The following is a 10,819-nucleotide window of genomic DNA, read 5'->3' on the forward strand; positions in this document are numbered from 1 at the left end:
ACTTAAGAGGCAAAAAAACTCATAATCTATTATCTTAACAGGGAGAGAAAACCAAATTCCAATCCTGCACCAGCCTACTTTCAATAATAAATCTATTTACTGTAAGGTCGGATCTTAATAAACGGCACCGCAAAACAAACAAACAAAAAAAATGTTTTATTAGGAGGTTGGGATTCACAGATACACACTACTATACACAAAACAGATAATCAACAAGGACCTGCTGTACAGCACAGGGAACTCTCCTCAATATTCTGTAGTAACCTATATGGGAAAAGAATCTGAAAAAGCATAGATATATGAATATGTACAACTGAATCAGTTTGCTGTATGCCTGAAACTGACACAACATTGTAAATCAACTAGACTGCAATATGAAAGAAAAAAGAAAAAATGAAATAAAATTAATTAAATAGTATTTTGAGATAATTCTAGGTTCACCTGTGGTTGTAGGAAATTATACAAAGAGATCCCCAGTGCCTGGCATGCAGTTTTCCACCAATGGTACCATCTTGCAGAACTAGAGTATGGTATCACCGGTACCGGGATGCTGACACTCTGTGTATGTGTGTGTGTTCTGTGCACTGTGCAGTTTTATAACCTGTGCGGGTCTGCGTTGCCATCAGCACAGTCAACACCCTGAATGTTTCCATCACGGCCAGGACCCCTCAGATTCCCCTTTCACCATCAAGCTCACCTCCAGTCAGCATCCCCACCCATCCCTACCCTCTGGGAAGCACTAATCTGTCCTTCATTGCTAGCATTGTGTCATTTCAAAAATGTTAAATGGATGGAATCGTATCTATGCCACCTTTTGGGAATGTTTTTCTCCCCCTCAGCATAATTCTTTGGAGAGTCATCCAAATGGTTTCCTGTATCAATTCCTTATTATTGTTCAGTGATTCTGATGGTTAATTTTATGGGTCAACTTGAGTGCACTCAGCGAGGCCCAGGTAGCTGGTCCAACATGCAGCTGGCCTGTCTGCGAGAGTTTTTCCAGAAGGAAATAGCACTTGAATCAGGGCTCAATGTGGGTGGTACCAGCCCATGCATCAAGGGCATGAATAGAGCAAAAAGGCAGAGAAAGGGCAAATTTTCTCTCTCTGTCCTTGAGCTGGGGGACCACCCTTTCCTGTGCTCAGACATCAGAGACCCTGGCTCTTGGGACTTTGGACTTAATCCACCAGCAGCTCTGGGTTTGCAGCTTGCAGATGGCAGATAGTGTGATGTCTAAGCCCCCAGAATGCTCTGAGTCAGTTCCTGTAACAGACCCCGGCGTATATACATCTATACACAGCCTATTGGCTATGTTTATCTGGACTAATCCAGTAATAGTCAATAAAAAGTACGTTTCAATCATTAAAAATTTCAACCTTATATGAAAATGCCACGCTCAGCACAGAGAGTGGTTTGTTTCTTTTGTTTTAAGTAAAGTGTGCCTCGGGGGGGTGGGTGGCACTTGGGGTACGGGTCTGGTAGGATGGCTGGCCGTCCACATGGCTGACTTTAGCCTCCAGACCCGGCCCCTGGTAAAAAGATTCTAATGAAACAGAACGTCCCAAGGGCTCAGAGGGGACCACCTTGGAGCCAAAAGCAAAGGTCAGCCTTCTCTTAGGGCAAAATTAACCCTTCCCCGCACAGGGTCCATTATAGTAAACCCTGGTCCCTGATGCGCAGGAGAGCTCGGGTCTAATCCTGGCCTCACGGTGACTCACAGAGGGACACAGGCTACATCGGGCATGTGTCCTGGCCCGGACTCCCCCATCACAGGCAGGGTGGATCAGGGGTCTCCACAAAGGGTCACCCGAGGATCCATCAGCCAGGTCTCCACCTGAGCCACCTAGACTAATGGGATCTGGGGTTGGCTCAAGCATGGGTGATGCTGGACCTTGGAGAGGACCCAGAACCCAGCACTCAGCACCTAGCACTGAGTATCCAGCACTCAGCACCCGGCACCTAGCACTCAGCACCTAGCATCTAGCTCTCCATGGGAACTTGGGGCCAGTAATTTAACTTGCAAAGATCTCAGCCCTCAGGCACAGTGAGGGGGAGAAGGTATGGACCCCACAAGCCTACAAGGAAAATGACGTGGTGTTGCAGTGGGAGGATGTGCCCTTGTCAGCCGGGCCGAGTGGGGACAGGGCATCCCTTGCTCGCCAAGAGCAGGTCTAGAAGCTTCTGCTTCTGGATGCACAGGTGACGGATGGGAGCTGCTGACAACGTCCACCTGGCCGGTGGGGACCACCACTGGGCTGTGGTTGTTCCCGTCAGCAAACGGTGCTGTGTTGTGAGGCTGAGAGTTTGTGAAGAGGGTGGATCTCTTGTTACGGGCTTTTAGCACAATTTTAAAAAAGGAAGTGCTTTAAAGTTCTCCTTGCTTTTTTTTTTTAAACTTGAAAATGGAGAAGTCATTGAAGTCTTTTCTGTTAAATACTCCTCTTGATTTCTGATGGTGAAAGTATCTACTAATATTGTGTTATAGGCTGAATTGTTTCCCCCAACCAAATCCATATGTTGAAGTCCTGACCCCCAGGACCTCAGAATGGGGCTGTATTTGGAGATGGGGGTCTTTAAGGAGGTGATGAAGATAAAATGAGGTCACTAGGGTGGGTCCTGATCCCATAGGACTGGTGTCCTTATAAGAAGAGGAGATCAGGACACAGACACGCACAGAGGGACGACCCTGTGAGGACACAGGGAGGAGACGGCGGTCTACACTCCCAGGAGAGAGGCCTCAGGAGGAACCAGCCCTGCCCACACCTGGATCTCAGATTCAAGCCTCCAGGACTGGGAGAGATACATCTCTGGTGTTTAACAAATACCCCATCTGGGGTATACCATCTGGGGTATTTGTTATAGCAGTCTTAGCAAACTAATACATATACATAATTAATATATGACACATAGAATGCACTATAATAATAACATAAATCTTGAACAGGTAATCTGAGTACTGATAATATTGTTTGGGGGAAAATCTTGCATTTAATTAATTTTTTTAAGCTCTGGTATGAAGAAGGTTAACGTTCCCAGATCACGTTTGCACTTGTCCCTTGGGGACTGATAATTAAGGCAAAAGCAGCTTTTCCTACACCTTGAGTTATTACAAATCTGATAATTTTCACTCTCTCTGTCCTGAACAGTGCAGTGTTTTCTTTTTTTTTTTTTTCCCCAAAACAGTGTGCATGTGGTTTCTGAGAGACGTGTACTCACAATTTTTTTTTCTCACTTTGCTGTTTCTCCTCACTATTAGGTGGTGACTTTATAGAAATATTTTTTCCATATTTTGTCCCTTCATGTGTGGCAATTACCTCTGAATGGGGGAAAAATTTCATCTCTAATCTGGGCTGGTTTGCAAGGCTATGGCCCAATGCAGTAGGTGTTTCTACACCTGGTGGATTTTCCCTCGTTTAATCAAACAGGAATCTGTGTGGGTAAAATCTTGACAAGAGTGAAAGAAGATATCGTTTTTTTAAAAAATAATTTTGCTATTTTTCCATTCTGCTTTTTTTAAAAATTTGATTTATTTATTTTTGGCTGTGTTGGGTGGGTTTTCGTTGCTGCGCGCGGGCTTCCTCTAGTTGTGGCGAGCGGGGGCTACTCTTCGTTGCGGTGCAAGGGCTTCTCATTGTGGTGGCTTCTCTTATTGTGGAGCATGGGCTCTAGGCAGGCGGGCTTCAGTAGTTGTGGCTCGCGGGCTTTAGAGCACAGGCTCAGTAGTTGTGGTGCACGGGCTTAGTTGCTCTGCGGCATATGGGATCTTCCCGGACCAGGGCTTGAACCCAGGTCCCTTGCATTGGCAGGCAGATTCTTAACCACTGCACCACCAGGGAAGCCTGAAAGAAGTTATCTTGAAAACAGAATTACCTCCAGTTAAATTCAGAATGTGTGAATGATCACCCAATCATTTTCTGGGAAGAATTTTTAAGAGACGCTAGGACAAGGGGTCCGGACCCCATCCTTCTCCCAATTCTGTATGAACTGCTATCGATGAAAAGTTTAGCCACCTTTAAAGGCAAAGGGACACAAAGGAAAAAGTAAATGTGAGTCTGGGGGCAGCAGTGCCCCTCCACGTTGAGATAATGATCCCCTCTTTTGGAACCAAAGAGAGTTGTCATAGGAAATGGGACTCACTGTATGCAAGGGTCCATTCTCAGGGCCTTGCTTTGCCCAGAATTCTCCCGGTTTTCACTCACAGAGTCTGGCATCCCAGAATCTCACCAGCCTCAGAAAATCTGGGATGTCGGTTATCCCTCTGGTGGTTCCCCAGAGTGTCAGAACATGAGGTTCTTTGTAAAAGTACACCAAATCGGTGTGATTGGATGAGCAAAGATCAGCAGCGAAAACCGTAAGTCCTGTCTGACTATTTGGACCACATATGGCTGTGTCTGGTATATATCATTTTACAGAGTTCATATGTGACCTGTGTTTTCTAGATGAACAAGTAAATCATGACCCATTTATTCCACATTTAAAATATATAGACAGGGTTTCCCTGGTGGCGCAGTGGTTGAGAATCTGCCTGCCAATTCAGGGGACATGGGTTCAAGCCCTGGTTTGGGAAGATCCCACATGCCGCGGAGCAACTAGGCCCGTGAGCCACAATTACTGAGCCTGCGCGTCTGGAGCCTGTGCTCCGCAAGAAGAGAGGCTGCGATAGTGAGAGGCCCGCGCACCGCGATGAAGAATGGCCCCCACTTGCCACAACCAGAGAAAGCCCTCACACGGAAACGAAGACCCAACACAGCCATAAATAAATAAATAAATAAATAAATAAATAAAATTAAAAACAAAACAAAACAAAAAACTATTAAAAAATATATAGACATTTTCAGGTTTCAAGGATTACATATTTCATATTTGACTCGAATAGAGAAAGTCATCACACAAGAAGTAAAAATGAGGCATTTATGAAAAAGTAAAAAAGTTGTGCTTATTTGTTTATGTTTTTTGATCTTTTGCATATTTTTTTAACATCTTTACTGGAGTATAATTGCTTTACAATAGTGTGTTAGTTTCTGCTTCATAACAAAGTGAATCAGCTATATGTATACATATATCCCCATATCTCCTTCCTCTTGCGTCTCCCTCCCACCCTCCCTATCCCACCCCTCTAGGTGGTCACAGAGCACCGAGCTGATCTCCCTGTGCTATGTGGCTGCTTCCCACTAGCTATCGGTTTTACATTTGGTAGTGTAAGTCAGAACGAGAACAACAAATACCGTATACTAACACATATATAAGGAATCTAAAAAAAAAAAAAGGTCATGAAGAACCTAGGGGCAGGAGGGGAATAAAGACGCAGACCTACTAAAGAATGGACTTGAGGACACAGGGAGGGGGAAGGGTAAGCTGGGATGAAGTGAGAGAGTGGCATGGACATATATACACTCCCAAATGTTTATTATTTTTTTTTTAGTATTTCCCTATTTTATGGTTCCTATGAAATACTCCAATGACAGGATGCTTTGCTGTTATGTTTACTTCTCGTGATTAAATAAAATGGCACCGTTCTTTCCTTCCGAGTTTCATTTACATCAACCCACACTGGCCACTTTTGAGAAACATTTTGCTGATGAAAGTGGTGCAAACGAGTTGAAGCTCTGAGGGCAGATTCCTGGATTTCTGCATCCCAAGATTGGCTGTTTTGTTCTCCACAGGGCACACTTAGCAGCAGTGATTCTATATCCAAATAAGCAGGAGTGTGAGATTCCTTCACATTAAACATTATCGGGTGGTATTTAAGGACAGATGTTGCAGCTTAAAAAGAACCCCTGGGCTGTCTGAGTCATGAGTTCCAAGTATGAGGCTGATTTGAGCGTCTTCGTCTTTCCAAGGGAGATGCAACAAAATCGCGTCTGGAAGCTTGGAAGGTGAGCATCAGGAATTTCTCTCCTGCATCCTTCATCGGTCTGTTTATCAATGTTTGTGGAGAGACTGCTCTGGTCCAGGGATGGCGGGCAAACAGCACATGCCCTCCAGGTGTGCACAGACATTGCAAGTGCCTGGTGTTACAGGTGGGGATGTCCGGGGCCCCACGGGAGTGGTTCAAAGACAGTCAGAGGGAATGAGGTGATGCCGAAACCTGGGTGCAGTCAATGGTCTATGTAAGATGGGGCACAAAGAGATTCATGGGTCTGTGCTGGGGGTGGGCATAAAAGGGGCTCATCTACCCAAGGAAGACTTGTCCTCAAGGGGCCAAGGCACATGCAGTTAAGGGACTTTCCTTCGGGGGAAGCGTGCAATGTGCAAAAGCCAGAAACAGGGATCCCCTTTCACCCATCTTGGAGGAGCCTGGGGGTGTGCGTGCCCAGAAGCCCAGTCCGTGTTTGCCCTGAGTTCCTCTCCTGGGAGCTTTTCCACCTGTGATGAACCTCATCTCTGTGTCTTTTGACCTTTCCTGCAGGAAAAGAAAAAAGTAGAAGCAATTTCATTTCAGAAGAAGGGAAACTCAGGTCGTCCTCAGGTCCCGCTGCCCACCTTCCCCGGGTGCCAGAGGTGACATAGGACAAAGGGCAGAAAAGTGGGAGCTGGTGGTAGGCGGGGAGCATGTGCTGATTTCCTGCCCTCCCTTCACACGGGGGCTCCTCTCCGTGGCGTTATCTTCGTGATTTCCTTTCCTGTTCGAGTCCCTTTGTTGCCTTTTGATTCCAGAGTGAGCCTGGAGTGAACTTCAGTGCACACCCGATATTAAAAAACACAGAGGCTGATGCCAGGGAAAACACACATCCACCCCCTTACTCCTGGTTTCAGAGGGAAAAAAAATTCATAAGCAGAGCCATGCTTTTCTAATAAAAATTCATTAAATGATGGTTATAAGGGATGAGGCATGGGAGGAAACAAAAGCACACAATCAAGGGACTTTCTCTGAACTTTTCCCTCCAAAGACAAAGCAAACATCAGCTCAGCCTGGAGCTGTCCCCCACCGCCAGTGAGAAAGAGCTCCCCCCTTTCCAGAAGCAGGTCCTGATGAAGAGGAGGCTTGCCTGGAAACTGACACAAAACTTTTTCTGTCTTTCTTTTCCCCATTCTGTGCCTGCAGGTGAGAACCAAAGAGGTCCAGGCACCAGATTCTGGATTTCCTTAAAGGGACTCGAAACTCCCCCGAGTGGAGCTGCTTGATGTCTTGATGGAAAATAGAAACAAATGGAGCTCCGTCCCCGCCTTACGCCACCCCACGGAGAGGACGGGGTGCACGTTTAAAAATGCAAAGCCTGGGATGGACATGTACACAGTTATATTTAAAATAAAATGCCTTTCCATGAAAAGAAAAAAAAGGAAGGTAATATATTGACAATCTTCCTCCCTTTTAACCGTGTTCCCTGCAACCATGTGAATTTTGCCTTCCATTAAAAAAAAAACAAACAAACCTCAAAGCGGTCTCATTCTGCTCTGTAACAATGCTGGCTTCCAGGTAACAGGACGGCGTGGTTATGGAAGATCACAGACGGCCTCGGGTTTTGTGGACAGCAGGGCCGAGCCTCTCCGGGAACGGGTAAATCTCCCGAATGCCCCTTCCCCGCCTTCCCTGCCACCAGTCAGCTGACATCTACTGAGCAAGAAGTGATGAAGTGTCAAACAGCTCGGTGCTGGGAGAAAGGGCTGCTGAGACCCCATGGTGAGTTTTAAGGGGAGGCTATAGACTGAGAGAGAGTGAGAGAGTGAGAGAAACGTAGCTGGGCTACGCCGGCCGCTGGGAGTTTGTTAGCTGAATCCCAAATGTGTCTTTTGGGTGCCTGTGACGTGTTTGCCTGTGTGTATTTATAAAATTGTTATTGAGGCAAAATCCACACACCCTAACATTCACCATTTTAAAGTGGACAATTCAGGAATTCCCTGGCGGTCCAGTGGTTAGGACTCTGCTCTTTCACTGCCAAGGACATGGGTTCGATCCCTGGTCGGGGAACTGAGGTCCCGCCAGCCGTGCAGCATGGCCAAATATTAAAAAAAAAACTTTTAAAATAAAATAAAGTGGACAATTCAGTGGCATTAGCACCATCACCATGTTGTGCGGGCACCACTTCTATCTACTTCCGAAACGTTTCCGTCACCCCTAAAGGAAATGCTGCAGGTATGTTTGTGGCACTTGAGGCTCCCGGACATTGATAATTTATTTGCCACAAATAAAGAAAAAAGCATTTAAGGGATATTTGAATATCTGTGCATGAAAAACCATCCACATCAACCATGATGCCCTCCCCCAGGTGGAGAAGGAAGTGGGTAAAGAGATTAGGAAACCACCAGGGGGTGTGTCATAAGAAAGTCTGGAGATGCAGGGTCTGGACATGTGTGGGCAGGTGACCTTGCAGGTGTATGTGTGGTGAGAAAAGGTCTGACGTGTAGGTAGCAGGGCAGGTCAGGGCATGTGATCCCATTGAGATAGGTGTCTGGTTGGACGCCCAGCATTTCAAGTTCCACCTGTACCTACTCTGTGTCAGGAGTGTCCTGGTAAAAAGGAACACTGGCCTCTCCTACCTGTATATGGGAGGGCTCCAAAGGGATATAGCAAAGATGGCCGTTTGCCCCCCAAAACTTTTTGCATGGAGCCCCTTGAACCTGTCATGGGGCTGAGCTTCCTGAGTGACCCCGAGGGTCTCTGGGAAGGATGTTCCCAGCGGTTAGAGCTGGTGCACTCTGCCCCGTCCTCCCGGGCTCGGTGCGGTGTGGAGCCCAGCGACCAGAGGAGAATACGGGGCCAGGAGGTCCTAAGGGGGGGTGGCTTCAATGAATGTGCCCAGACAGTGTGGTTGCCTTAAGGTCAGGGTGCAGGGGACTATGGGGCTCCCAGAAGCAGAGGGATGGAGATGCTGTGGATAGTGACAAGGCGGGGGGGGGGGGTCATCGGTAATTGTGGATGGGAGAGCAGAGACCCCACCTCACCACTTTCTTTCTCCCCCAAGACCTCGATGAATGTCTTATACACCATAGGCAAGATGTGGTGTTTCCCAAACACACGAAGAGAGCAAGAGGGGCTTGTTGTGGGCTGGGCTCATAGCCCCCTGTATTTGTGACAACTGTGATCATAGAAAAAGCTTCCACGAGTTCCCAGGTGCACAGCTATTCTCACGAGGGCCAGGCACGGGGAAACCGGCGGGCGAGCTTCCCTCCACGGGACCAGAGGCACAGCTCAGGTGCTTAGCAGTGTCTGCCCCTCTGTTCTCTCTCTGACCACACACCACCAGCTGCAAGAGGACCAGGGGTCGCTGAAAATCAATACATAATAACAGGGCCCAGCGCTGCCTTCTTTTTCTTTCTTCCCTTGATAGCTAATTAGGAACAACTTACTGAAGTAGACAAGTCTTCGCAAAATGAATTGTGTTAATAGTGTCTTCACGAGGACCCATCTGTCTCGCGGGGTCTTTCTTGGAATGGAGGTCAGAGTTCAAGGTGGCTAATGGGATCATCACTCACCCAGGGACAGGGGAACATTAGGGTGACCACCGGTTGAGTTTGCACAGGAGGACGGATGGCTCATCTCCCAGGGCGGTGAACGTGGAGCTCTTTTGTGGACATCTGGTTCTGGACGTCTCACACCTGGGCCACCCTTCCAAGGGTGGGTGGTGCCAGCACACACCTTCATGAGAGATGCCCACACATCATTGGACCTTTGCAGTGCCTGGTCCCTAAAATGTCGCACACATGTAGGCCTGTAGATACCCGCACATGTGTAGCTATGTGAGGATGTTTCACATGTATGTAGATATCTGTAGATGCTTTGCATGTTTGTAGGAATCTGTAGGTACTCCACACTTGTGTAGATATTTGTAGATGCCCTGCATGTGTATAATTATGTGGAGATGTTTCACATATATATATGTAGATAACTGTGGATGCTTTTCACGGATCTAGGTATCTGTAGGTACTCCACACATGTGTAGATTAGATATGTGTAGATGCCCTGCACACGTGTAAATATCTCTAGGTCCTGTGCACATGTGTAGGTATCTGTAGATACTCCTCGCATATTTAGATATACGTAGATTCCCTGCACAGGTGTAATTCTGTAACTTATCCTAAAAGCAAATGGTTGGGTGAATAGATAGGCATTGGAATGAGGAAGACCCTGAGACACAGGAAGTGAAGGGACTTGTCTGGGGTGACATGATGGGCAAAGGAAGAGAAACTGGTGTTCCAGGGACAGCTGGAGGCTTGGGACAGCACAGGGGAGCATGCTGTGGCAGTGACATCCTCTTACCAACACACCGCCTCTGGCTAGAACCTTTGTGACTCTGTCCAGTTTCACTGCACTGGACTTGGCCGCTGGACCTTCACCAGGACAGTGAGTAGGGAAAGGAAGACAGAGCCACCAGAAGGGGGTGGAGAAGGGCATGTCTGCCGTGTCTTCACAAGGTCTTCTCCTGGTGTGCCTCTGTGTCCAACTTTCCCTCTTATTTTAAGGACACTTACTATCCAGCCATTGGATTCAGGGAACACCCTCCTCCAGTAGGACCTCATCTTAACTAATTACATCTGCAAAGACCCTACTTCCAAATAAGTTCCCATTTACAAGTATGGGAGCTCAGGACTTCAACATATAATCCGGGGGACGGGGACATGATTCAACCCATCACAAGCTTTTAGAGTGTAGGTCCAGGAGAAAGTGTATCTCTTCGAGGAATAGATAAGCTGCCTCTATCTGTTCATGGGATGGACACCTTTCCCTTTTTGCTGTGGTTGCCAGGAAACCAAGAGACAGAATCATCCCTTGATAAACATCATTGCGTGAACGTCTGGACCTCAATCTTGACCTCCATTCCTGTTTAGTGATTTCATGTTACATGCCTTTTTTTTTTTTTTTTTTTTTTTTGCGGTATGTGGG

Source organism: Mesoplodon mirus, assembly GCF_964341445.2.
Source record: "Mesoplodon mirus genome assembly, chromosome: X".
NCBI classification, from domain to species: Eukaryota; Metazoa; Chordata; class Mammalia; order Artiodactyla; family Ziphiidae; genus Mesoplodon; species Mesoplodon mirus.